At 40.0% G+C, this 27645-nt stretch overlaps 1 protein-coding gene across 5 annotated transcripts in view; it reads right to left on the reverse strand.

Annotated features, from left to right (window-relative positions):
• The window catches only part of ELFN1 (extracellular leucine rich repeat and fibronectin type III domain containing 1), a 673117-nt gene that overhangs the window by 553778 nt on the left and 91694 nt on the right, over positions 1 to 27645 (reverse strand). Inside the window, exon 1 of one of the 5 annotated variants that reach the window (XM_073555167.1) lies at positions 4210 to 4349. The exons of the other annotated variants lie outside the window; for them this stretch is intronic. The gene's annotated coding sequence lies outside the window, so the exon portion shown is untranslated. Of the gene's footprint in view, positions 1 to 4209; positions 4350 to 27645 lie in introns of those variants that run through there. 5 annotated transcript variants of the gene reach the window in all.

The raw sequence follows: 27645 nt of genomic DNA on the forward strand, positions 1-27645 counted from the left end.
TATATCCATATACATTCCTCATACTGGAGTAAATTGAATCAATAAATATACATTCAATCACAGGGGTAATTTATGTCATAAGGACACTTGGTGCTATTTTTTAGCATCCAAATGCTTCTCTATTTAATAAAATCCTTTATATATTTTTTTATGTCAAGTTTTTTTTATCAAAAGACTTTTTATTTTGTAAATGTATATGATGCCATCATGTGGGGAGTGGCTCATGGTTGTAAAAGGGAGTTTCTAGCTTCTCTTTGTCAACTACATATATTTTTACAACTAAGACAGGGTCGAAATGTGTCAACATGGAAATTATCCCATACCCCGTTGATCTGACATGACTTTATAAAATGAAGATGGACTATAGAATGCATATGTTTTATATAAACCACAAGCGTTACTATAGTACACATGAAAAAAAGCAACTTTGTAATACGCTTTATTAAAGAAATATGAGTCGTTCTCCTCCTGGACTGATCTTTCATACTCAATTCATGGGTAAAATCTGTATTCAGTGAAGACAGGCATTTACTTTACTTAGATAGGAGATGACAATTGGTGCTTATAAAGTTCCATAAAGTTGGGAGGAGCTAGAGGCAGATAGACATCCAAAACAGCAAGTAGAGCTCTCCATAGAACTTTAGAAGCACCAACTGCCATCTCTTATCTCAGGAATTTGAATGTTGGCTTGCATTCACTGAAGACAGATTTTACTCGTGACTTGAGAGTGAAAGATCACCCCAGGGGGCAAAATAAAAAGATTTATTTTTTAAGATATATCGCAAAGTTGATTATTTTTATGAACCTATTGATTAATATAGAAAAAAATAAGAAAATAATGGTTACTCTTTACATACTCTTTAAGTTACTCTTTAAGCAGGTTCTAAGATCCGCACCGGTTACAGGGTGGAAGCGCTTAGCAAATGCATCAGAGCGGTGCTCAATATAAAGTCAAATGGTCTGTACAGTAGCTCTGTGTGAACTCATGCCTAAGATGAGTCATGGGGGACAAGTAAGGGTCTCAGGACCCCCTGTTCAACACCCACTTAAAACATATCAGAAAATTGAGAAACATTTTTAAGATTTCCATTCATTTCGACCATTCAGCAGAGACCTTCGTCCACCTAAGGTCCTATCTCCTATTATTTTCAATCTAGGTATACAATTTCTCTGGTCCTTAATCAGAACTGAATGTTTGCCAAGCTCTGGTTTATCTGATTGTGTTTTCCGGAAAGGCAAAGACTTATGCACATACCATTACCACGCTCTGCACATTAATTCCCGTGAAGAGATTTCCATAAGCAAACATTACATTAGCCTGTGATGAGGAAGGAGGCCCGGCTTTGGTGCAAGGAATGACCCTGCTGCTGACATTGGTCATTCTTAGTTGTTAATCCTGCTTTAGTCGGATTTTAGCAGATCCCATTTAATCACTGCGTTTACCTCATTTCCTCGGCCATGCCACATGGAGTCGGATGAGTAATTCACAATCTTGTAACAGGTATCAAATTAGGCTATTATTCTAAGAGCTGGCACAGTCATTTGAACCTTGTCTACTAGCCAAGTTAATTAATATAATAAAGCCGCAGACACTAGGCCTTGCACATTCAAGTAGCTCAGAACATCAAAACAGTCTTCACAAATGAATTTACTACTATTCTTTACCCGAGCAGAGTAGCCAGGATAAATGTCAAATTAGAAAAATAGCCAAAAAATATATTTCCGTCTATGGAAAGCAAAATCATGTGAGTCTTATGCCCAAAAATCTAACACGATTGGAAAAGGAGGTCTTATATGGCTCCCTTCCCCGCAGTATCTAGATAAGCTTGAATAATGGGCAGCGACTAATAGAATGGTATTTATCAGGGAGAAATGCAAGATTCTACAACTGAGCAAGAAAAATAAAAATTACATCTACCGAATGGGAGGAATAGAACTAAGCAACAGCCTGTGTGAAAAAGACTTGGGTATACTATTAGATCACAGCCTGTACTTAAGTCAACAATGTGATGCAGCAGAAAAAAAGGCAACACAATTCTGGGATGTATTAAGAGAAGCATAGAGTCTAGATCAGAGCAGGGGGTTGGACACAATGACATTCGAGGTCCCTTCCAACTCTAACATTCTATGAGTCTATAATTCTTGTATCTAATAACTGAGTCTTTAGTTCCATTTTGCCTAGTGAATTGTGATGTGCCTGACATGCCAGTGTAAGGACATTTGTCTAAATCTCAACACTGGCATGTCACTCTCCACAAGTAAAGATGTTACCCCTTATACCGCAGTCAGAAGCCTCTCATACAGCCAAATCATATCTCATGCTTTGCACTGATGAAAGGTAATACCCCTAAACATGTGCCTACAAGTTGAGATTCTGGGTTTTTTATCCTAAGTTATGTGGCAAGGCTCTTTAAAGGGTCAATGTTGACTTTTACGATTTCTAGTTCCAATAGGTGGCATTAGAGTTCAAGTCCTCTTTCTCTCTGAAAAGACAATTGCATGTCTGAAAGTCAGCATAGTCCAATAATTTGTCTCTGACAGAAGCTACTTGCTGCATTGGGAATCATAGTGAACCTCCTACCTCTTGGGCAGGAGATGCAACTGCACCTATGGATGTCCACCCTCGAGACTGTCCTTGGTTCGTTTTAGAAGCTCTCCCTCCAGGACACTGATCATATCACTTAATCAAAGAAGAGGAATCATAATTCTGATGGACACCAAGCCTCTGCAGGCTGCTGTGACAGATAATTGGCAGCCAGACAATCTGTTTGCAGGTCCCAGCTTCAGTCATGGATGATTCACCCCTATAATGAATCTTAACCTGTCTCTCCCTATTGTTCAACCTATCCTCCTTCACACTAATTATCCTTTCCTTAGCTGTCTTTGCAATCCAAATGTGTTATATTCATGGGTAGAGATGAGCGACTTTGCCTTTTTTAGGGTCAAGTCGGGTTTCATGAAACCCGACTTTCTCAAAAGTTGAGTCGAACGAAATCGTGAAAAGTTGAAGGTTCGACTGAAACATGAAACCCAATGCAAGTCAATGAGGAGGAAAAGTCGGCAGGGAGTGGAGGACAGTAAACACACCTACATGCTGCACCGCTTTTATAAAGTGTGCGAAAACTCTCTCTCTCTCCTCGGATGCTGTCATCTCATTGCCCATAGTGTACGTCCTTGCTCAGTCACGTGCTGAAAAAAGTCACGTGCAAGCATTCTGGGAAATCCGACTTTGGTGCTCGTTTTGCCGACCGCATGGCCGACTTCACGCTGTGGTCGGGTTTCGGTCGGCGAAACCCGACATTGCCATAAGTCGGCGACTTATGAATCTGGCTGTCCTGTTTCACTCAACTCTATTCATGGGTTACATAGACCCACCCCAAAATGCATTTAAGAAGAGCTACTTAAGTATATATGGGACTTAGCCTTTATAAAACCCATAATGTTAGGCTCACCAGGTGTGGTGGATTTTCTAAGCCTAGGTCTGAGGGGCACTGTCTCGAACCTCGATGCAGGAAGCTAGAAGGCATGTGGGCAGCAAGGACTTGGCACACTCCAGAATCTCAGAAGCAGCATGAGGGTTGACATGGAATCCAGTGGGAAAGCACAGCATGAACCAAAGATGGAGGACACCAAACATTGGGGTCCAGAAACTCAATCTCAAGAATCAGGTGTGTGTCTTAATGGACCTTAAATAGGTCTAGGGAGATGATGCCAATGATCCCTGCTGGGCAACTTGCAAAACCTGATGTGGAGCACCACAGAGGGGAGCGGGCTTCGGGGAAGGAAGCGGAGTCTGTGATACTAGGACTACCTTTTAGTGGTACAGAGTCTGAGATAATTACTTTGTATACAAGTGCGGGAGCTTTGGTGAAGCCAAGGCATGGCCAAGAGCTCGGTACATCATTCCACGCTTCTTATTGACTGTGTTCGCTTCATAGACAAATTACTGTCTTAACACATCCCACGTGTTTGTGAACATGTAGTGTGTGGTATCAGTGTAGAGTAACAAGGTAGGAGAAAGTGCACAGGCTGCAGACTTTATGAAACACAGGCTCTAAAAATCAAGCGCTGTCAATGAGAAGTCTGGGTAAGCCACCAACATGGAAAATGAGTGTGCGTGCACAATGGTGCGCTAAGCTCTTGGCACTCTACCACTAACAGATACAATACTAGTAATAAAAAAGAAGAAGCGGGCGGCACCGCTGTTACCGTGCTAGGATCCGTGGCTTGCAGCAGGCGGTGAGCTCACATGGAGGATTCCCGGGTGCTTGACCTCATAACAAATCACTTGTGGTTTCCAAAGAAAGAAGGTCGCACTCTGCGAGATAATAGTGAAGATTTATTGACACATAATTACATGTCACATCGGGGATGTGATAACAAGAGTGTCAAATGGCTGACAACGGCCGTTTCGCGCTACTCGAGCGCTTCCACGGGTCAAAGTGCAGGGGGAAATGACGGATTCTTAAGCAAATCATGTCATCCAGTCACTCCTCCTACCTCAGCCGCTGTATAACTAACAAGTAAAACAGACAGGTGCTCAGTGCAAACATATAAAAAACACACATATTTCACCGCTGCAGCGGGAACAATAATCTTACATATAAAGACAAATATTACAAGGACTATTGAGTGATTATCAACATAACTAAAGGACCCCTATTATCAAATTAACCCTTCTGGGTAATCTGTTCCAAAGGAAACAGCTTATTAATATAAATCCGAGAGCTGCATGATACTAAATCCATAGGAAGTGTGTGCTTCCATACATTATGATCTAATCAAGATATATATATGCAATTTTACCATGGCTCCAGCAATTAAAATAAAAAATTACTGACACCTATCTTTTGGCCATTTATGTCACAATGATGATCTAAGCCCATTGTATTGTCCTTGTTAAAACGATTTTAGGGCAAATTATACCGCATGATTCAGAACTAACCAATTAAGGAAATACCTATATATTTTTTTAATTATATTTTTTTATATTTTTTATGAGATATGTATTACTTAACACCAATAATTTACATTATCCCCTAGATATTTGTCTATTTGTCCTTAATTTATAACCTGCCAGTATTTACGGAAAAAGAAATGCATTATTTAAATCAGTTATCACAAAAAAATGGCCATATCTATTTTATCATTGAAACCTATGGGACCAGTTGCCCGTGTATCCATAATCCATTTGGATTCCCGCTTCAATAATAATTTATTCAAATTCCCTCCTTGTGGGGGTAACATGACTTTTTCAATACCAGCAAAAGAAAGGACACCTGGATCCATCCCATGTACAGTCCTAACATGATCAATAAGACGTGGCACTCCTTTTCCCGTTGTTATCGACTTGAAGTGTTCCCGAAATCGAACATAGAGTGGACGTATTGTCTTTCCTATGTAAAAAAATCGACATGTACAGAAGATGACATAAACCACATGATCGGTCTTACATGTAATTAGACTGGACACTGTATGTCTAACCGCACCTATTTGTAGTATATGGTCAGTGCAATGATATCTACAATAAGGACATTGTCCACATTTATAATTTCCCTTAGGTATTCCTTGATTCAACCATGTATCATGTGGAGTTATTAATCGGTTCTGCACTAGAACATCCCTAATCCTTGTACTACGTTTATTAGAAATAAGTGTTCCTCTTGACACTATATCAAACAGCTCTCTATCTTGTTCCAAAATGTGCCAGTGTTTCCTAATTACCGATCTAATCTGCCTATCCATCGGACCATAACGGAAACAAAAGGTGAATCTCTTTTCCTTCTTACTCTCTTTACTCTGTTGATAAACTACACATCTCCTACTGTCATCCCAATGTGATCTCACTTGTTGAAGTGTGGTGTCCAATAAATGGTCAGGATATCCTCGTTGCCTCAATCTCTCATATAGTTCTCTGGATTGTCGTTCCCGACCCTCCACTGTATTATTCAAACGAAATATTCGCAAAAATTGACTATATGGTACTGAATTAACGGTATGTGTGGGATGATAGCTATCAAACCGCAATATGGAATTGGTGGCTATAGGTTTCCTAAAAACCGAAGTACAAATAGTATCATCTTTGATCTCCAACAGGACATCTAAAAACTCTAATTTAACACCTCCAAATTTATGGGTGAATACCATATTCATTTGGTTCACATCATTGAGATAATTAACAAATTCCACAAATATATCTTCTGTACCGTCCCAAATTATGAACACATCGTCCACATATCTGAGGTATAGTCTAATATGTCTAAAATATTTTTGCATGTTGTAAATATATTTCTCCTCGAAAGCTCCCAAAAACAGATTCGCAAACGTACAAGATACTGGTGTACCCATCGCTGTTCCCACATTTTGACAATACCATTTTGAATCAAAAGTGAAGGCATTGTGTGTTAAAATAAAACTCAATGCATCACAGACAAAATCAATAAAACCTACATACAATACTAGTATGATCCTAATATGAGCTAAGTCATCTATGTCAAGGCATATACCTAGTTTAAAATACAATTGGAGGTGACAGACTCATTTTATCATGATATATTTAGGCTCCTGAGCCTCCCACCTTTCATGTACCAGTTTAATACTAGTGTGTTTTTACTCTGCAGAAGAGGGGCCCAGGTAGGGCCCATAAGTGCATCCTTCTGGGAGTAAACAGGGGCTGAATTTTGAATAACTGCAGAAAGGTGACTGTTTTTACACGTTACTTTTTACCATCCATAATTTAGGTGTACAATTACAGACCTGTGAATTAATAATGTTTTTATTAATAATATCACTTCTGCATTCTTTCTCTGTGTGTATATACTATGAATAATGACGAGAAATTGAATATTCATTAATAAAATTCACCAAAACATGTAGTCGCCACCCACACTTTTTTCTTGATGTATTAACAGACAGTAATTGCGTACTTCTGCAATCTATTTCCATTTTGTGTGAGCCAATATACAGCAACGAGGCATCAAAGTGCCATAGTAACATGACAGTATGGGAGTAGACTGAAATTTACAGGCATATCGAGCCGACCAGGAAGGAAAATCAGAGCGGTGGACGATGCGGAGGTCATCCAGTAAGTAGCTCGAGGTCAGATCTTTCAAGCTTCTACCTTATATTGCAGCCAGCTCCGGCATTCTATAAACCATGCTTGGGTCACGGAGGTTAAAATGTCTCCTCTCTCAATGGGGCTTTAAAAATGAGTTACCATTGCAAGTTCTCAAATCCGTTCAGTGCTTCTCATTCTTCTGATGCCAGAAACAGATTTTTAATTTCCCCCATAAAAACCCAAGACATTTGTCATGTTGAACGCTCAACAGCAAGGTTTTTGTTACATAGGATATCTATTCGAGATTGTGCAACCGAAGAGCACGTGATTTATTAAGAGTTCCTCACAAGATGGTTTGGATGCATTTGTAGGACAGGACTTTTTTTTAGGGTTTAGACAGTGAAAATTTCCAACTTTTCACAAGAAGACACACCTAAATATATACCTCTGTTTCCTTTTACTCTATACAGAACAAGCTAAAAAGAGCGAAACAAAAAATTAAAAAAGTACTAAAAAAATCTATGCAAAAAATATCTTTTGGGTTCAATCATTGAAAGCATTTTCCAAAATGACTAAAAGTATTTCATGGATTTAAAATAGATCTAATTGCTTTATGCCATAACCAAAACAAGAATCAAGGTATTGTGCTGAAGAGGGCGGAGGGTATGATGAAGGATATGTAATTTGAAGTATAGGTATTCCAAGCCATCTATGATGCGTAACTGAAGTTTTTTTCACAAGTATTGTGCCACCAATACATAACCACAATGTCTGAACCTTAGTTTAAGACAGAAGCGTTACCCGCAAAAGCTATGTACCTGATACCAATTCTACCCCGAGGGTACCGCAAAGGGTTGAAATGCAACCCCATTCACCTGTATGATGCTGGGGTGTAGCAGCGGCAAATAGCAATCTTTTGCTGCGTGACCTGTATCAAATTTGCCATGAAACCTCAGCCTTATTCTGCCATGAGACAAGCGGCTGCCAAAGGAGGCTGGCAGTGCCTCTCTCATAGAGAACACAAGAGCATTTGGTTCAGCCAAGTTCCAGTGTACAGAGGAATCGAGAGATATAGTTGTTGGACAAACAATTGTTCATTTGATAACTACATTACGTGAATGGGGGGCTTTACTTTGCTGAAAATTTTATTAAGGTCTGCTATTTCTCCGAATGTAAATTCAATATATTATTTACATTCTAGAAAAATCTTCAAAAAGCTTTATTTTACATCACAGCTACTAGATAATCACATATAGAGAGAGAATAAACACCTCCCAAAAGAGTATAATGGAATCACATTTACTTCAAAGATGGTCATCATGCACTACTCACCTCAGGATATGTCAGACCTAGAAACTCTACTTGTGCTTGGGAGGTAAGGGGTTCAATACTTGACTGGCGGAAGGAGTTCAGGGAGAATCATGATTTATCGGGAGTGCGCTGGCGCTGGCAACCCATGCTACACCACTGGGTGTATGGACACCCATAGACTTTTCCATTGCCTTGTAAGCTTTTTATGTATGTACAGAATTTGAGTAGATGCTTCAGATAATGGATGCCTAAAGCAATTATTGCTTCTAAAATAAGTTAATGACTTTTCAAGTAAACATATTAAAAAAAAGTAAAGAGAAAGTCAAATTAATTCTCAGTTCAAATCATGACTTGTTCCTCTTTAAGTATAGCTGACATTTTCGGCAAGTGAGCTTTTCATTCACCACCATTGCTTCCGCTGTGCAAGACATTAAATATTTAAGCCCTTGTCAAAATGTTGTAATGATTCCTTCCCCTTGCTCAATCTATTAACTATTTTTTAAAAGGTCGATATTGCTTTAGGTATTTCACCCGGAGCCAAAATTCTCCGGCTTGTGTTATGTTGTTTCCCTTTTTAGTTTTACACAAACATATCTGCTCTTAAGAAAAAGATAAAGCCTAGGAAATGACAGCAGATAAGAACTCCCAGCTCGCCTGATCTGCTTGTCACACAGTCACTTATCTGCTTGGTTACTACTTTGTAAGGTCAAAGTTTTGATTGAAATACAGTGAGATATGTCAGGTGTCTTCTTCATAATATGTGTATGTGCTCTTTGTGTACCTTATTTGTGCTTTATCTATTCACTCCATTTTTTTCACCTCTACTAATGCACATGAAGACAATTGCTTTCGAAAAATGCATTCCCACTAGCTGAGTTCAGATTACTGACGGATGGACCAAACTTTCAAGCGTCCACTTTGCCATTGGAACCAAATTGAGTCAACATGTTTTTTTCGATAGATATTTTGATGCCTACGTAGTACAAGCGTCTCATGACACCATCACTGTTGTCCATGCGAGCCTCAAAAAAAGGATCATTTAGGTTAAAAATGGGATTTTTTTTACTCTATTATAGTTAAAGGTAGGTCCTTTCTTCAAGATCTTCAAGATCATAAAGAGTTTATCGCCTTGCGTATATGTAGACATTGACCAAAGTGGACAACTCGTTTGGCCAAATGTAATGTTCACTAGTCTAAATTGATAATGTCTTCTCAGTGGGTAAATGGAGCCCAATATCTGGGGTGCCCATACATTCTGGCCCATCCAAAGAAAGAGCACTGAAAAGTGAAATTCTCTCTTTTTTTAGAGTCCACCAAAGAAGTAAGAACTTCGGATAGAATTTTTCATTCTCCATATATTCATACATGACCGTTACATCTCTACAACCATGTAAAGCTGGGATGGGTACCCTATTTCATATTTGGAGAAATGTAGACTATTTGCTGTGCAAGTGACCAAAAGTAGTAACTAGATATATCTTACTAGATATAACTAACTAATATAACATCACAACGACATTCCTAATTGACCTATTAGTCATTATCTAAGCTGTCTTTTATAGTCATCCCCGTCGAGGCTTGGCAGAATTGGGTACACAGAAGAAGCAGCAACCTGGGGGGAGCCATAGATGGAAAGGGCAGTGGCCTGATTTATTCTTTAATAAAGGGATCTGCCTTTACATTTGTATGTACAACTAAGCTATCTTAACCACGGAAGAAGCTGATGGCTATTGGACCAACTGCAATTCCTTCAACCTCTTCATCCGCATACATGCTCGGTTTGACGAAACATGCATGTTTCCTGGTTCAAGAAGCAATGACTTACCAGCTCTAGTGGTGGCCAGTGGCGTAACTTGAAGTTCATGGGCCCCAATGCAAAATATCCAACAGAACCCCCTAACTAATGTGAGTCTTTAATAGTAATAGTCTTTTCATATGGGCCAACAGGACTTTTTGGCCACCCTAGGCTCCAGGGGTCGGGTGTGATTGAGACCCCTGCACCTATAATTGGGCCACTGGTGGTGATTTATCAACCTTTATCCTTCCTTCTCTCTCCAACATCTACTGAAAGAATACTCTCCAAACAGCTAATACATTTTTGGTGAGGGACTGATTCCCTAAAAATAAGATTCTTCAGACACCTTTATGCTAAATTAAGTGATCACCTTAACATGAGAATTTCTTTTTATTGCATTGGTGAGGAAATGGCACTTGTCTCAAAAATATAGTCTTTCAATGTAAAAATCCCAAATACCCAAATGTTATGAATGTGTCACCGAGGAGGATGGAAGGAACAGGCTAAGCCACCAGAAAATCAGAGAGGTTGGTAACTAAGTGGATTGCAGACCCCTGATCCTATCATCCTATCAGCGTTCCTAAGATGCCCTAGACGCCTCGGCACAGCCGGAGAACTAACTAAGCCTAAAGCAAGAAAGGTGAAATCTAAACTGCCCCGGAGCAGATCCCCAAAGGAATAGACAGCCCCCAAACATATATTGTCGGTGAGACAAGATGAGACACAAACACAGGCAGAGAACAGACTGAGCAAACGGTGGGGTCCAATCTGACTAGACAGGACAGAAAAGATACTGTCTGCAGTCACGCACAAAACCCTAAAAAAATCCAACACATCTGATATACAAAAAATGTGAGGCCACACGGCCTCACCCCCGCTAGATCAGCACTCTGGTATGAACTGGAAGCAAAGCAAAAGATAGTAACATAACAGGGGACTGAACAAACTGACACAAGCTGTAACATATGAGCAGGGCCCAGCGCTGCCCCCAGCAGGGAGTACGCTGAACCATAGCAACAAAGCAAAAAGCAAAAAAAAGGCACAACCAGATTAGATGCAAAGGATTAGCAAAAGAATCACTTAACTGAACCATGCAGATCAGGCAGGAGACAAAAGAACTCCAAATGCACAAGAAGGAAATCACCAGCAACCACCAAGGGAAGCCTGCTCAATTATATGCTCCCAGCCAGTAATCCCAAATTCCCAATTATCGTCGTCAGGTGGCAAACTTCCATCAACCTGGCCAGCTCCACTACTCCCAGTAACCACCAGAGGGAGCAGAGGGAGCTCTGGCTCAGAAGTCCGAGCAAGGAAATTCACAACACCCAAATCTTGGGTTGAAGTGTATATATGAATCATTGAGAAAACGATAGAGCCTGAAGTGGTATAGTACCCACCGTGGATTGGCAATAGCACTCTCTGTAGAGAGGATGGGGGTGAAGGGATGAAGAGTAGAGGAGGTGAATTTTGATATCTCAGCCTTGCTTCTCCACTACCTTTTGATGGATTTGGTGAATTTTGATATCTCTGCCTTGCTTCTCCATTACCTTTTGATAGGCAAATAATGTATCTGCCCGAAAATGGATATCAGAACAGTGGTTTTTGCCTATTTTTCTTGTGCCTGTTGACAATATGTACAGTAATAAGTTGGGTAAAGCAATTAGTTATCGGATCAAGTTTGCACCCAAGTACCAGACTGCTGAGAACACATTTGATGCCTCCTGACCGACATCATTATTTTACGTCTCGTTGTTTAATAAGCCCTGTCGTCTTACCGTTCATTTATTCGTCTTCCCTTTGAGCCACAGCTAATGTCGGTCTCTTCCGTATTCTGTTTGTTCCGTGGCATCATTATATAATTTGATAGGTATCTCTAACTCATTCCATTCCTGCTCTTTCTGAAATTGCTCTTGTTACTGCACAGAAAACTTGACATAGTTTTGGAAAATCACAGTAAATACCGTCTCCTGTTTGCTTATTTGGAGCGATTTGACATGCTGCATTTTCTAAGCTGAATAATGAAGACTCTAGGATTCCCTGAGACTGTAACCAAGGCAATATACAAAACATGAGCACTATTTCGAGAAAGTATTGACTACATGTTGACATTCATACTTTTTACGTTAAATTGGTGCAGTACGTATCATAGAAGAGCAGATAAAAAGTGTCAAGCTGTCGTGGGCTGTATGTCTTAGTTCAAGGGTCAAATACAAGTTGCAAAATTACAATTTCAGGCAGGACTTGACCGCCAGAAGCTAGGAGTTAAATTAGCTGTGGGGATATATCAAGTGCCATAGGGTTTTATCCAATATACAATGTAAAAGGTATAGAGAAACTGAACACAAAGTATGACTGTATGAGACATACAGGTTGGCAGATCCAACGTGGTAATGCAGTAGTAGGAGATGTGGACAACCTGCCCTACTGGTTGTATGTCCACTGAAAAGATCCAAAGTGGTAATGAAGTAGTAGGAGATGTAGACAACCTTCGCTGCTTGTTGTAGGTCCACTAAAAAATCCAGTAGGCAGTAAGAAATATTAGTGAGGTTTATTCTTGATGTCTTTTGAATTTCTCAGACTTCTTCAGGAAACATATTTTTGGTTCTACAGAAGAAGCTTGAGCACTTCAAAATGAGGTGCTGGATTTTTTTCGTGGGCACAAAACGAGCAGCACAAGATACACCATTTAACATGCTGGGAGTTGTAGTTTGCCATCAGCTGGGGGGACTCAGATTTAAGTCCACTTGTCTAATGAGCAGAACACAAGGTTGTTTGGTCCTCATGCGTGCAAGGGTCCCAGTTTCCATCGCAGTATATGAACAGTTCTACTGTATAGGTGCATAGTACATGACAAGACTGACAATTTAAGGACAAATGTTCATCCCAGATGGTAATAGCACCCAGGTTGCTACCCTGAACATCAAAGGCTGTGGTAACATGGCTTGGGATTTTGGTCAACGAGTACTCTGCTCTGTACTGATGAGAGGTGAGTATCCTGAAACAGAGCAGAGTTTATTCCTTTAGGAGGAGACTCAGGTTGACTTTGTCAATCATTAATCATGGTCAAGACTCTTTTATGGGTCTGATATTGGCTTCTATAGTACTATAGAAACAGTTTTATTCCTTCTGGAGAGGAGCTAGTCTGCATACTTTTTCCCATGGTGCATTGCCTGTAAGACTTCTGAAGCCAGGTAGACTTATACAGGGAAAAACAGTACCAGCACATAGTCTTGCAGGGGATATAGCTCTTGTTAAATCACATCTTTAGTCTTCTAATTACTTCCGAAACTGAAATATCCTAATTTGGCAAACTCGGTGCACCCATGGTGTGACCAAAAGACTCAGTTCATCTTTCAGCCCACTGGTTATACATACCCCCTTCCCTCACTTGCTTTTTCCAATAGATAGCAAGGAAAATCCCAGTGTGTGCACTCCTGTATAGAGATTCTCATACAGTCATATGTTAAAGTTTGGGCACCCCTATTAATGTTAACCTTTTTTCTTTATAACAATTTTGGTTTTTGCAACAGCTATTTCAGTTTCATATATCTAATAACTGATGGACTCAGTTATATTTCTGGATTCAAATGAGGTTTATTGTACTAACAGAAAATGTGCAATCTGCATTTAAACAAAATTTGACCGGTGCAAAAGTATGGGCACCCTTATCATTTTCTTGATTTGAACACTCCTAACTACTTTTTACTGACTTCCTGAAGCACTAAATTGGTTTTGTAACCTCATTGAGCTTTGAACTTCGTAGCCAGGTGTATCAAATCATGAGAAAAGGTATTTAAGGTGGCCACTTGCAAGTAGTTCTCCTATTTGATTCTCCTATGAAGAGTGGCATCATGGGCTCCTCAAAACAACTCTTAAATGATCTGAAAACAAAAATTATTCAACATAGCTTTTCAGGGGAAGGATACAAAAAGTTGTCTCAGAGATTTAACCTGTCAGTTTCCACTGTGAGGAACATAGTAAGGAAATGGAAGAACACAGGTACAGTTCTTGTTAAGCCCAGAAGTGGCAGGCCAAGAAAAATATCAGAAAGGCAGAGAAGAAGAATGGTGAGAACAGTCAAGGACAATCCACAGACCACCTCCAAAGACCTGCAGCATCATCTTGCTGCAGATGGTGTCACTGTGCATCGGTCAACAATACAGCGCACTTTGCACAAGGAGAAGCTGTATGGGAGAGTGATGCGAAAGAAGCCGTTTCTGCCAGCACGCCACAAACAGAGTCGCCTGAGGTATGCAAAAGCACATTTGGACAAGCCAGTTACATTTTGGAAGAAGGTCATGTGGACTGATGAAACAAAGATTGAGTTGTTTGGTCATACAAAAAGGCGTTATGCATGGAGGCTAAAAAAACACAGCATTCCAAGAAAAACACTTGCTACCCACAGTAAAATTTGGTGGAGGTTCCATCATGCTTTGGGGCTGTGTGGCCAATGCCGGCACCGGGAATCTTGTTAAAGTTGAGGGTCGCATGGATTCAACTCAGTATCAGCAGATTCTTGACAATAATGTGCAAGAATCAGTGATGAAGTTGAAGTTACGCAGAGGATGGATATTTCAGCAAGACAATGATCCAAAACACCGCTCTAAATCTACTCAGGCATTCATGCAGAGGAACAATTACAATGTTCTGGAATGGCCATCCCAGTCCCCAGACCTGAATATCATTGCACATCTGTCGGATGATTTGAAGCGGGCTGTCCATGCTCGGCGACCATCAAACTTAACTGAACTGGGATTGTTTGGTAAACAGGAATGGTCACAAATACCTTCATCCAGGATCCAGGAACTCATTAATAGCTACAGGAAGTGACTAGAGGCTGTTATTTTTGCAAAAGGAGGATCTACGAAATATTAATGTCACTTTTATGTTGAGATGCCCATACTTTTGCACCGGTCAAATTTTGTTTAAATGCAGATTGCACATTTTCTGTTAGTACAATAAACCTCATTTGAATCCAGAGATATAACTGAGTCCATCAGTTATTAGATATATGAGACTGAAATAGCTGTTGCAAAAACCAAAATTGTTATAAAGAAAAAAGGTCAACATTAATAGGGGTGCCCAAACTTTAACATATGACTGTAGATGTTATACATAAAAATGTCTGCTTTATTGAGGTAATAAAAAATGTCAGGTTGTTAAAAAATAAATAATCGGCTACACACTGGGATTTTCCTTGCTATCTATTGCTTTACCACAGATGTCTGAGGGCTTTTTCCGTGTGCCCAGTCGGCTGAGCTGCAGACCATTCCCCTTGGATTCCTGTCGGATCCCCTTTCAATGCTCCATTTTCGCCTGGAGTGCAATTATATAAGCGTGCAATTTACACCTAGTTTCTACTGCACTTATTTTGTGTGCAGCGTTGTTCCCTTTTTTCCCTATCCTCAAGGTTGTTTGGATTCATTTATTGCTTTTTCCAATGAGAGTGCTCGATTCAGGCAAGCCAGTGCTGTCAATCACCAGTGTTGCAGGTGGGGAATGCAAAACCAATCGGTAGAGCGGTGCACTGAGCCTCTTGGCTTCACCAAGGGTACTCTAGCACCTTAATTAGCATATGGTATTTGATTAAACTTTACTTTACCCAAAACCCAGGTAGTGCTTACAACACTAAAAATGTAATTTTTTTTAGGGACTATAGTCCCTACAAGGCTATCCGCTTAGTTTATATTGTGTGTTTGGTTAGACAGACTCCCTTTAATGGCCTCCCACACAATCAACTAGTACCATGTATCTGATAATTGACACGGAAAAGAACTCTACAAATTGGTGTCTCTTACTTTGGAAAAAACTCTAGTTGGCCGACAGAAATGGTCATGTTTTAAGTCTCTTAAAAACGCTTCTTACATTTACTTTCAGGGATACTACTTATAGATGGCACTAAAGAGGCAGAGAACTCCCACTTGGAGAAGAGCTGATTTGCATATGTTTTCCCAAGGAGGAATGCTTCGTCAGCTAGATCTCCACAAGTAGAAACTGTGTCCACCAAGAGCTACCACATTAACATTTGATTTTTATTTTAATTTAATTCAAGGGGAAAAATTAGCAGCATTTATAATTGGGCAAAAATCCAAGAACCACTTTGTATAATAGTAATATAGCTCTGGATGAAAATGATAGCCATGGACATCACTTCTGATTGCCAGTAAGAAAGAGATGACTGTAATGCTTTGATGCGACGCACTGAGTTTGATTCTAATTTCGTAATTGCGATTCAATGGTAAATAGACTAATATCATTCCATGGAGATGAATTCTTTTGCTCTAATTTACTAATTTGGTGCCGAAACCCTGGACTGACATCACATTGCTCACTTATGGGTTTATCTTCTCTTTTTATCCCTATTTTAATTAAAAGACGGTCTCTAGTGGGTTATGCTATTAACTATAAATTGCTATTGTGCTTAAGTAAGCCAGATCTGCTGCCGTAAGAAATTGTCTTGTCTAACCGAGTCAGACTCAGGTACTTTGCTCCTGGAAATTCCTTCTCTGAGACAAACACTGTTAGATTTGTCTCCTACGCTTATCATCTCCGTATCATCTTATGCAGACCGTAATGAGGTTTCTCATCTCATAAAGTCATGACATATTGCTATAAAATGCCATCACTCTTTGATCAACGAGCATCCGACCTCTGGGACCCTACAATCCGGAGAATGGAGAGGACATGCCACCGGTGTAGACCCATATCACCTAATTAATTTTCTCTCCAAGTCCAGGCATCAGGCTATGGAGTATAGTCATTCTTTCCTTCACAGACAGGGGTCTAAATTACACTGTGCACAGGAAAATCAGTAAAGGGCTACAATACTACACTACTATGTACCGTTAATTTTCATAATCAATGGGAGTCCAACCTCAGATTCCTAAATTGATGGTATTTCCTGCCGATCTGCCATTATGTTATACGATCAGAAAACCTTTTTTTAAATGGGCAAGTATCATATCAACTCCAACTGATAAGTTCTGTTCACATGTTGCTTTTTTCCTCCAGCCAAAACTTGCTCTCTTGGCAGTTATAAATCTGCCTAGGTTTTGCTACTTTTTTTTGCTGTGTTTTTGGTGCAGATTACGTGTCATTTGTCTACAGTATGTGTTTAATAAAGTTAGTTTCATTCACCAAAGAAGCAGCAAAAACACATGGTTGCATGTTTTGCACTTTATCATTGCTTTCAAAGGGTAAAAATGCTGCAAAAACGCTGAAAGAAGGACATGGTTCCATTTTAATAAAAAAGCCGTTTTCCAATTTAGTGAGGAAAAAAAGCAATTGCGTGCATGAGATTTCTGAAATCTCATAGCTTTTGCCGATAATGTAAACACAGCTTTTAATTTGCATTAAAAATTTAAAAAACGCTTCAATGTGTGAACATACATCAGCCAGATAAATTTCACGTGACCTCAGGCACAACCAGCAGGTTTCCTTTAAAGTGCCTTGCAGCTTTCACATCACATGGAGTAGCACAGCCAATCAGAAGGGACTGTATAAAAGTCAAGGCAGGGAATGCAGCAGCCATTTTGGGGTGAGTCTGGAAAGTGAGAGGATTTCAGAACTTACAGATTAAGGATAGGGATAGGGAGAAAAAGCTCAAACACATTGGATAAATATTCCACTGCATGTCGTACAACTTCAGCAGTGAAGATGAGTGTAATAATCTGAAAATAAGACAGAGATTTAATTGATAGGGAGTGAGAAGAATTGGCAGCAGAAGTGTCAATGATTTTGCACGTTGATTTTGTGCAAATTTTGCTGCTGTTTAAAAAAAGGGATAATTTTTGCCCACCTTTTTAAACAGCAAACCTGTTTCTGACCCCCAAAAAGGATACTTTTTGCATAGTTGGTTTCTTCTTAATTTTCCAAGAAACAAACCTACTACTGCTCCCACCAAAAAAGGATAATTTTTGGAAGGCTTGTTAAATAGCTATTTCCAAACAATAAACTTGTTGGTGCTCCCCAAAAAATCTAGAGGAAGAAAAAGACCAAAAAGAAGCTAACTGGAAGAATGAGTTCGGAGCAGCAAACCCGTCTGAATCGAATTTCAGATTTGCAAACTAGGAAATCGTCAATATGGACAATTGCATGAATGATTACCAATCAACAGATGGTTATCCTCTGCATTTTGGTTCCCATTTATAACATATCGCGGAATCTGTCAAATCGTAATGACACCCATTGTAAAAATTATGTGGGTACTATGGAATCTGATCACGTGGGATAAAACAAATCTGAGACCAAAGCTCAGGCAAACAAGTGTATTTAACAAAGTAAGAAGTGGAAGCAAAACTAACAGAGATCTTCCTGCAATTGTAACTAAGTGCACAGCACAATAGAGGAATGTTCAACAAACGGAATAGCGGGGCGCGACCACTAATATGAACCAGTCCAGGAGTAATATGATGCAGGAGTGCACACGACACTTAAACATAGAAGTCCAGCATTAATATGAATGTGAATGCACCAGGTACTTTACATGGAAGTCCAGCAGTAATATGAGTGAGACTGCACACAGGACTTAAACGTGTAAGTCCAGCAATAATATGAGTGAGAATGCACACAGCATTTAAACGTGGGAGCCCAGCAATACACAGGGGAGCGTAAGCAGGAGAAGGTTTCTAGATGTACCTTTTGGGTTGAAAAGTCACACTCAAGTCCAGTACCGCAGCCCAACAGACACAGTCCAAGAAGAAATAATGGTGTCAAAATTTCTTACTGACCACAGCAGTTCCAGATGTGAGTATCTCCACACCAGAAGTTCAGAAAATAAGTAATCTCGGTCAGGATCAAGGAGCAGCACAGAGGACTGAAGGCAGCAGAACATGGAGAAGTAGAGCACCGAGTAACCAGCAGCAACAGCAAGTCCAGAAGAAACAGGCAGAAACTCAGGAGCCAACAGCAACAAAATACTCAGACAAGGAGGATCTCCTGACCTGGACTTATATAGCAGGACAGACAGGAAGTTCCCGGACAGGGCGAAGTACCAGACTCCATCTTGGACAAGGGCAAAACAGGCTCCAAGTAACATACAGAATCCTTACACCCATTGGACCCAATGAGTTACAACGTTTTTTTCGGATTTTGTCATGGTTTTGTCAGTTTAATGGAATCCTTGATGAAAGCTTCTGAAGGAGTCTTTGGCAGCTTCACGAATGGAGGCCAACTCCACCACATTTTTTGGTACTTGGTATGCAAAAAAGTGAAGTACTTAGCACATAACGGTTATAAAGTAAAAGAGAAAAGTGTAGAATAGGAAATAATGAAAGGGTTAAATTTTATTGGGTATTTTCAGAGACAGATTAGGAAATTATTGCAGCATAATGCTTTGCAAATTGCAATTTTATTACCATCAGGATAAAGGATCCAATAAGTTCTTGTATTCTGGTGCAGGTGAATGATAGAAGATGAAATATTGGGAAGAGAGAGAGCTTTTAAATTAATCATTTTCAGATATTAAAAGCAGTCCATAACTCAAGTGCAATGTATTACAAGTCTTACATTATCCAGTCGGGGAGAGCGGAGTTTCTATCAGCAGCGCTATTATGCTATTCTCTATTTGTCATTATGTATTGTACAGGAAAATAGACCGAGTGGTTAATCAACCTGAGTAGTAAAAAGAGAGAGCTGAAGAACAGAATATTAAATAGATAATGAGAGGGATTTTTATGTAGATGGACTCCTATTTAAAAGGGAACTTATCAGAAGGTTTTTACCCCCGAAAGCAACCCCACTTCCTGATAGTTCTAGTTCTGCAGTCTCCAATGCATTCATTAGTAGCCCCAGTCAGTTTGCTAAAAATGAAGTTTGAAGGGGAGGTTCAAAGTCTAAAGTAAATTTTCAACCTAAATCCCAATCAATTTCATGCCATATTCTAAATTATTTTCTAATATACTTTCATTAAAATTTCCTTACCCTTCCCTGACTACACTATCTAACTGCTTTACTATTTTTTCCCCACTACCTTTTTGATGACGCTTCGTTTGAAAATCCCAGTGCATGCTGGGATACTCAAACATATCGACAGTAAAGTGCAGAGGCTGCGGTCACTGTCACAGCCTCTATCCCCTCCCTGAAATGAAGTATCATCAGTGACGCTCATTTCAGGGGCTGGGCTAGTCCCTGAACAATGTGCACAATGACAGCGCGCTTTCTCGCCAACTCAGATCAGCAGTAAGAAGCTGCCTGGAGAGAGCACATTGTCAGAATACCCATCGAGCAGAGTCCAGCGCTGCCCCTGCAAGCAACGTCACAGTATTCTGAAAGTGCACTCTCCTGCCGGCTCATAACTGCTGATCTGAGCCAGCAACATACAATGCGCTGTCAGTGTGCACATACTGCAGGGCTAGCCCAGCCCCTGAATCGAGCATCACTGATGATGCTTTGATTCAAGGAGGGGGCTGGGGCTGTGCCAGTAACCGCAGCCTCTGCCCTCTGATGAGGCTTCATTTGAGTATACCAGCATACACTGGGATTCTCAAATGAAGCGTCATCAATGCGGAAAAGAGAAAAAAAGAAAGAAAAGCAGTTAGATAGTGTAGGTAGGAAAGGATATGGAATTTTTAATTCAAGTATATTAGAATATAGTGTAGATTATGGCATTAAATAGATTGGGATTTAGGGTGAAAATCCCTTTGGACTTCAGGCCACCTCTTTAATGTCCACTTTCCATATGATCAGTTGGTTTATCTAGTCAATGAGGTGGAGACGCTGCAGAGTCAAGATTTAAACTTTTGCATGTTCCTTTAAGAAAGTCATTATTAACGCAAGACTCATGGTTGGAAAGGATGTTATAGTTCCATTATTGTATCAGCTGTTTCCAAAAGAATGATGCCTGGTGTTAAGAAACCGATGGAATATAGAGAAATTGTATGGGAAGGTTATACGAGGTTTCCATGTGGGCATTGATTAAACTAAGGAACAAATCCGTTCAACCAGCTGCTGTTGAATTAGATATAAATGTGACGTGTCTTCTTTTCTAAAAAATTGAGTTCAATGTTCTGGCTTGATGCTGACCGTGGTCGGTCATTTCCCACTAGGTGGACCTAATGAAGTACATGAAAATAAACCCAGTGGTCAATCAACTTCATTTGCAAATGGTAGAGCTGAAGATTAGGACATTATGTGGAGGTCAACATTCGTTTGCACGTACTATCTCTCGAATTACCACAGTTGTCCAAGTCAACGGTTTGGAGCAATCTAAGGATCCACAACCGATTTAAAGGTCTATAGCAGTTGCCCTGCACCGTCCATGTGTCCTTAGATGTGCATTGCTTCATTTCTGAGACAGGCATATGCTACTGACCAGATCTACTAAGTAGCCCCAATAACGGAAAGGTTTGAGGTCAGGAAAGAGACAGAGCACCCAAGAAGGAAGAAAGCTGGAGTACAGTTGGAGTTGCCCATGGTTTACTTTTTTGTCACTAGGTGAATCTAATCCAGTTTCTTGTGTAATGATGTACAGACGTAGCAAACCTTAACTTGACATTTAAAGCTATACATACTAAGAAAGCTCAAACTAACTTCACATTTTGAAAATTCACACTCCAATAAGAAAATGTCAAGTTTATGTTTGCTGCATCTGTAGTGCCAATATTACCAGGGTAGACATGGTAGAAAAACCTCTAGGTAGTTATTAATGTAAAGTGCCACTTGTTGTTTCAACAAATTGCATAAATCAATGTAAAAAGCGAATATAAGATACTTCGTAATATGTATCATCAAAGAAATGTTCCTAATTCTCCACTTATGAACCAATAAAAGTTGTCGTGCATTAAGGCATCAATTTACAGATGCCTGTTCAGGTATTTAGGGAGGAGCAGAGTGAAAAAAAGCATAGACACACTTAGAAATGTGCTGCTGCTTTCTGGTAAGTGTTTATCCCACATCAGAGCTGGATTCACAGTTACGCCACTCAGTACAGCTATATCATGTCCTACATGCTGCTGCTTCTGAATATATGCAGCATAGAGATAGCAGAACACAAATCTCTCATGTGTGCATGTCCTTTCTCATCTTTCCACCCACTAGATCAGGAACAACTAAAAGTTGGTGAAAACTAAAAAAATCAAAAAAATTCCATTGACAAAGCCTTTCTCTATGTGACTGCATCCTGTCAATTGTTACAGTGTCCAATGAGCACAATGTCACAATTCCCCTGAACTCCCCATGGAGATGGTCGATCACATTAGCAACATGTATGCGATTGCATACTTGCGGTCTCGTGCCAAACTAGATTCCCGCACCTCTCTCAATTCTCAAATCGCTCACTTGCACAATTCAGCAGTCACATTTGGAATTGTATTGGGAAGGTCGTGCTCATAAGAGGTTTTCGTGTAGATATTGATTAAACTAAGGAACAAATCAGTCCAACCAGCTGCTATTGATCTAGATACAAACGTGACTTTTCTTCTTTTCTAGAAAGTGGAGTGAAGCTCAATCTGCCGGATTCATGCTGCCCGTGGCCTAATTTTTCTTACTGAGTGAATCTAATTCAATGTTTTGTGTCATGATATACAAATATAGCAAAATTTTAATTAAAGTTTTACATAGCATGATAAAAGCAAACCAAACCATTGAAAATGCCACCATAATCTAGTGTCAAAGACCCTAGTTCCAGGGATGTGTCACTTACTAGGCTGTGTTTTGTTGTTTTAATAAAATCAGTGTTTTATCAGCAGGAGATTATCACTACAGGACTACGTGTCTCGTGACTCCTAGTCTAACCACGCCCCCACCACTGATTGGCAGATTTCTGTCAACATACAGTGTACACAGAAAAAAGCCAATCAGTGGTGTGGACGGGGTTATACACAGTTCAGCATTCTGAGAGCTGCTAAATCTGCAGCAAAGAAATTTCAAGAAATTATTGATGCAAACATAACACCATCTGTAAAACAGCTGAAGGTGAAAAGAAGATGGCTTCTACAAATGGATAATGATCCACAATAGATAACCTCAAATGGCGCAAATTGAAGGTTTTACAATGGCCCTCACAGTCCCCTGATCTGAACATCATTGAAAATCTGTGCCTAGACCTCAAAATAGCAGATGATGGAAGACACCCAGGAATCTCACAGAACTGGAAGAATTTTCCAAGGATGAATGAAACTCTCAAACAAGAATTGAAAGATTCTTGGCTGGCTATAAAACGCGTTTACAAGCTGTGATACTTGTAAAATATATTATTGCCTATTATGAAGTATTATTATCTACAGGGGGTGTCTCTCATCTTATTAAAAGGACAAAATTGCCTAGTGCTTGCAAAAACAAGCAACTTTGCACGTCTTATTAAAAATCCCCTAAGTTCTTAAGAATAGATAATTTTTTTTACTTTTTGGAGCGCTGCTTATACCCAAAGTTACCGGTCCCTTCTGGTATCCTAGGTAGGTAGCGCACGCTTGCAAACTCTTGTCTAGACAGCTTCAAAGGTCTGCTCTGAAGGGGTGGTGCGCTCCTAAATATTGGCAGTTCAGCTTCTGGCCCCAACTGCCAATCTTCAAGAGCACACTGCCCCCGCTGAGCAGGAAGCTGAGAGGCTGAGGAGCTGTGCGCTCCTGAAAATAAGAACTTGAGACAACCCCATTATTCAAAGCGCTCCTCCAAGATTGGAAAACTTGTCTGCTATCCTACAAAAACAGTGCCACCCCTGTCCTCAGGTTAAGTGTGGTATTGCAACTCAGTTCTATTCACTTTAATTGACAGAACCCATGAAAAAAATGTCTAATTCTAGACAATTTTAAGCTTCCAAACTAAGAAATAGAATGTTAAATACAGGTCGAAATGAAAAAGAACAGAAAATTGTACATTCAAATATAGCATCTAGAGAATGCAGGAGCTCCTAATATCCAAGAAGTATTGTTTCTCCTTGCAGAGAAAGACATGCTAAGCATGCCGAGATGAGGAGACTTAAAGCCGCAATGCTCCTCTGAGAAATATGCAAATTGTCTCTTCAGAGAGGAAGAGGACTAGAACTCTAGTGCCACCTATTAGAAGTAGCGATCCTAAAAGTCAGTGTCGACCCTTTAACGAGCCTTGTTACATGACTTAGGATAAAAGCCAAAACCAGAATCTCAATTTGCAGACACTGTGTTTCGGGGCACTGCCCCTCTCTGAAGAGACAATTTGCATTTTGCCCAGAGGAGCATTGCGGCTTTAAATCTCCTCATCTCAGCATGCTTAGCATGTCATTCTCCGCAAGGAGAAGCAATACTTCTTGGATATCGGTCAGACGCCTTTCACACAGCCAAACCAGATCTCACATTTTGCACTGATGAGGGGCAGTACCTCGAAAAACAGTGTCTGCAAATTGAGATTCTGTTTTTGGCTTTTATCCTAAGTCATGTAACAAGGCTCGTTAAAGGGTCGACATTGACTTTTAGGATTGCTACTTCCAATAGGTGGCACTGGAGCTCCTAATAAACATTTTAATATGGCAGGATGCTGTGCATAAAATACGGGACATTAAATTCAGGAATTATGACATTTTGACTGGTGACAACGTCCCTATTACTATTATTATTAGTAGACACAAAATTTCCCCCGATGAAGAAATATCACATTTCCTTTGTTGTAAAATAATAGCTTTTACCTTGATCTTCTCCCAACCATCAGCAGAATCAGATTTTATTCATTAGCTCCTGCAAAAATCCTTTGGATCTCGCCAATTCGTGAATGCTGTGCGCATCAAAATGATTAAAGTCTAGTGTCCACTTGGATCTTTCCCCATCTTTGATATTAGATAAAAAGCGGGCGACACAGGCACTGCTTCCCACTGTAGTGGAAATATTAAGTTTCGCAAGGCTTGTAAGAATGTCAAATGCTTCGGCATCTTCACGTGTTTATGGAGATCAAAAGCTAAGAACCTCGTCCCAACTTTGGCTCTGTAGAATTTAGCTCGAAGCATATTTTTGTGGGGGTTTTTTCTGTTGTGGCGTGAGTGTCGTAATTTTCTTTTTCTTGTTCCTTTTCTAAGGAATCCGATTAATTTCAATGAGTTTTAACTTTATTATCTTCATTAGTCGTTCATTGTCAAGACACTACAGGGAGGATCAGAGTTGAAAAATATCAAAAACTTTCTTTGCTTTATTAGTTGAAATCTTTCCTGGAGAAAGTATGAGATGACAGTAATAACATAATGATTTCAATCACTGCAGTGGTTGATTCAACTATGAGTGGGATTATAGTGAGTCCTCATAACTGGAATGGATTCATGGATACTGGGAGGGCCACCTCCAGGCTTCGGTGATCCATTACGTCATAGTGAGCCTTTAATTTTCCTCATTCAAATTATTAAGCCATCAGAAATTAATAAACAAAAAAATAAAGACCCTTCAAATGTACTTACTGCCACATTCTTCTCTCTTACGAAGCTCTCACGTTAGATGACTTCCAACTCTTTACTTCTGGCTGTAGTCCATTCAAAGCATAGAGTACAGAGATTTCCTGTCTGTGCTTTGCATGGCTCAGCCGGGCCTGTGCAAGTTTATAGTGACTGGGGATGTGTACATTGCATGCTCCACACAGGACACTGTAATCTTATCAACTTCTGACTTTGGAGATTGGCCATTTATTGTGTTGAGAAGTGTTTGATTACTCTTTTGCTGTATCATTTAATGGTCACACTCTGGAATTCCTTAAAAACACTTCTTTGTTTTCATCATTGAAACATCGATGCAGTGGACAGGGTCCTCATCAGAACTATGGCTGCTTCGCGTCCAACCGATGCTTCAACGGGTCCGGGTACCTGGACCTGTTTAAGCGTCAGTCGGACGCTCTTCAGGTGGAATACCTGTCAATCCTGGCACTTGCAAGCTGCAAATCCCACCACAAAGCTGTCATAAGGTACTCAAGAATGGATGGTGCCGGCTGTTTTCTCTTTGACTTGAATCTGTATAATTGAATGTCATACCTTTATGTTCTTGACCTTAGTTTGTGTTGCTCCACGGTTTATCTCCACCTTTCTTTTGCTTATTTTTGTATACTTTTTTCTCAATAAAAAGGTACTAAATAAAAAAATACAAAAAACTTGTGACTTTGGCAAGAGGGGATGGTGCTGGGAATTCCATAGTACTAGATTATATTATAATAAATTATTACATTACTGACTCTTTGCTTCCCTACAGTACACTAGGTAAGGTGGAGCCAGTCAGTTGTCTTCAACATCACTGACTGAAAGAGAGTGTCAGGATCTCAATATTAGGTGAAATGGGAGGAATGTAAGGAAGGAGATTCTGTGTGCAGCCATTTGTCCATCTTGAGACTTTATAGGAGTCTCAGGATGGTACTTTGTAGGTGTAGTTGGCTGGCACTGAGAATAGGAAGGTGTGGGCTGTGGGGCTAGAAATGAAATGAAGAGACACAGAGGAAGATCTGACAGGAAATTCAGGATGAAAAAATAATTATCCACTTGGATGGTGACCTAGGGCTGAAGGAGAACAAAAACAAATGAAAATAAAGGTAACAAGGTTTAAGAGATTAATTTCAGGGACAGCTAGATCTTTTTTCTGTGCTTAGAAAACTCTTTTAAGCACAGTCATTGATATTTCCTTTTTTCTTTTTAGGTAAATTCACACCAATGCCAGCCAAGCCAGAAAGCATCTAGCTTTACCATCAGCTACAAATGATGGTCCATCTTCTTCTAAGCAAAGAGTAGCACAATCTACAATGCTTCGCCTGTCAAAATGCAGTATGCTTAACCATTAGCTAAATTTGAAATCCATCTTCTGATTAATAAAGGACCACACAACCTACAATGAGAGAAAAGTGTCAGAAAACAGCCCTCATCATTAATATCAGCTATACAGTACGAGATGGTTGTCCAAAATCTGATTAGTAAATTATCACACGATCTTCAATATCAGGTATGTCAGGAACTATCCCACTTCAGAATCAGCTAGAGATGGTGGTCCATCTTATTCTCGGTAATGTGCCACCCCACCTAAAATGCCAGCCATGCCAGAAAGAAGTCTATTATCAACCATCAACAGGGTCCCGTCTTCTTCACAGTAGAATGCCTATGGAGCCAATCTCAGTAGACTCCAGCATCTAACCAGTTTTGCTCAGTCATGATGTCAACCTTTAGTATGGACATGTTGTGGAATCAAAGGTATAAATAGGGGGCAGGCTACTGGGTGCTCAGAGACAGTTAGAGGTTGGCAATGATCTCCTTTGCCTTGGCCATGGTATTTCGTTACAAGAATAGACTGGCGAACTGAATCTTTTCCGCCAATGGAGAAAAGCCTGGCTGTGGCGTTGACTGACATTTTACACCATGTTGGTATCTCTACTTAAACCACGTCTGAAGGATCTGTGTTGTATTGCCTTATTACTACGAGGTGTCAGTTCCATTTTCCCAAGGGGGATGCAAGATTATGAAGCCTAAAGTGTTAATAAAGTCCAATCAGTACATTTTTGATTAAAGATATGACAAAAACGGTTCTCTTCTCAGCTACTTGAGTTTCAAGTGGGCTTTACA

Source organism: Dendrobates tinctorius, unplaced genomic scaffold, assembly GCF_039654945.1.
Source record: "Dendrobates tinctorius isolate UK_male_01 unplaced genomic scaffold, ASM3965494v1 ptg000222l, whole genome shotgun sequence".
NCBI classification, from domain to species: Eukaryota; Metazoa; Chordata; class Amphibia; order Anura; family Dendrobatidae; genus Dendrobates; species Dendrobates tinctorius.